The sequence below is a fragment of the Tupaia chinensis genome, unplaced genomic scaffold (genome assembly GCF_000334495.1).
Source record: "Tupaia chinensis unplaced genomic scaffold, TupChi_1.0 Scaffold000619_1, whole genome shotgun sequence".
In the NCBI taxonomy this organism is placed as follows: Eukaryota; Metazoa; Chordata; class Mammalia; order Scandentia; family Tupaiidae; genus Tupaia; species Tupaia belangeri.
The window spans coordinates 1,635,981-1,638,045 of NW_006160139.1; the positions used below are offsets into that span (position 1 = coordinate 1,635,981).

General features: G+C 43.5%; 1 pseudogene; it reads left to right on the forward strand.

The window, feature by feature from the left end:
- Positions 1–869: 869 nt before the first annotated feature.
- On the forward strand, positions 870–1,801 carry LOC102476812 (putative olfactory receptor 10D4; annotated as a pseudogene).
- The last annotated feature ends 264 nt before the right edge of the window (positions 1,802–2,065 follow it).

Consider the following 2,065-nt stretch of genomic DNA (forward strand, 5'->3'; position numbering starts at 1 on the left):
GAAGAGATGGATGGGTGAGTAAGAAAGACAGACAGATGAGAGGTGATTAATAGAGGCTTAGGCAGTAGAGTACATTCATACATTAATAATTTGAAAATCTGTCTGTCTTGGAATAGTTTGCACAAGTAGAAAATCGTATCAGAATTTTTCAAACTAAGAAATTCGTAAAGAAATTTTTATTCTCTCTAACCTGTGCCTTCTGCTCCACAAAATTAGGGTACGGTTAACAAGGACCTGGTTGGATAATTCCAGATTTTGGAGAAGGAGATGGAGGCTACCTGTTACAAACATGGACTGAGGTTGATAATTCCAGACAAAGGGGCTTTGTACTCAGTGTACGGTTCATTAAGAGATTCCTTAGCCCCCCTTTGGGCTGGTTTCTCACAGGTTGACCCTCACACCTGAGAAAGCAGTGTGGGAAGATATGTCTTTGTCTTTGCAGCAGACATGATCCTAGCGACTACAGGGCTGTGTGACCAAACAATCTCACACAAATATAAGAAATCTGGGTGAGCTTTTGTTTAGTGTACAAACATAGAGCCTTTGTATTGTCCCTTAGAGTCACAGGTGTATTTGGATTTAATACAATTTCATACTGTATATGAAGAGTGGGAGCTGGGCAGCCAGTCCTGAGGCTGCTTGGTGAGGCTGTGCTGAGGGGTGTCCACAGTCAGGCTGTCCTGCAGAGATGCTCAGAGGGAGACATGGGCAGAGCACTGTGGTTCTATGAGGGAGCTCCACTCCATCAATGCCAAGGTCTTTGGTTGCTTCTCTGTTTTTATTGAAATAAACAGAACTAATTTATAGATATATTCAACTTATTCTCATATTTCTTTCTCTAGACACCCACAATTTTTTATCCCATAAAAATGGGAAATCACACAACGGTGACTGAATTCATCCTGTGGGGGATCCCTGAGTCAGAGGGCTTGGAGACGACCCTTTTATTCTTGTTCTCATCAATATATTCATGCACTCTCTTGAGAAATGTGCTCATCCTCACGGCGATCCTCTCCTCCTCTTGGCTTCAACTCCCATGTATTTTTTTCTTGGGAAACCTCTCCATCTTAGACCTGCGGTTCTCTTCAACAACTGCTCCCAAGATGCTCTCATACTTTTCAGGGCAGAGTTGAAGGATCTCTTTCCAGGGCTGTGCTGCCCAGCTCTTCTTTTACCATTTCCTGGGCTGCACTGAGGGTTTCCTGTACACAGTGATAGGTTTGGGCTATGTAGCCATTTGTCATCCCCTGAGGTACACGGTCATCATGAATCCTAGGGTCTGTTCTGTCTTGGCCACAGGCTCCTGGCTGGGGGGCTCTGCCCAGGCCCTTACCATAAGCTTCGTCACCTTCCAGTTACCCTTGTGTGGGTCTAAAGAAGTGGTCTATTTCTTCTGTGAGGTGCCTGCAGTGATACCTCTAGCCTGTGAGGATACATCTGTAGCCCAGAGGGTGGTTTTACAAATGTTGGTCTTTTGGCTTTTACATGCTTATTCCTCATTTTTGATTCCTATATTTGCATCGAGGTCTTCATATCAAAGATCTGCTCAGCAGAGGACAGGCATCGGGCTTTCTCAACCTGCAGTGCCCACCTCGCTGCAATTCTTTGTGCTTATGGGCCAGTGATCATCATCTTTCTTCAGCCCAATCCCAGCCCATTATTTAGTGCTGCAATTCAGATCTTCAATAATCTTGTAACTCCCTTTTTGAACCCCCTCATCTACAGCCTGAGGAATAAGGATGTAAAATTAGCCTTATGAAATGTATTTGGTAAGACAGGCTTTGCTGTGGAAAATATGTGAAAAAACTTAATATTCTTCTAGACAAAGTTTAATCTTCTTTTCTTTTTCAATGAGAAGGAGACTGGTAGAATGGTAAGATCCAAATCCAGTCCTGCTATGTAGTACCCGGGTCACACTGTAGCTCCCTGCCCCTGTGACAGAGCCACTGGGCTTCATTCTCCGTTTATTGCATCACATTCTCATCAGAGGCATTTTGGAAAGAATTATTCTCTGCATCAGCCTACTACTTAGCCTTATTATTTTAAAACATGTGTTGTTATATCT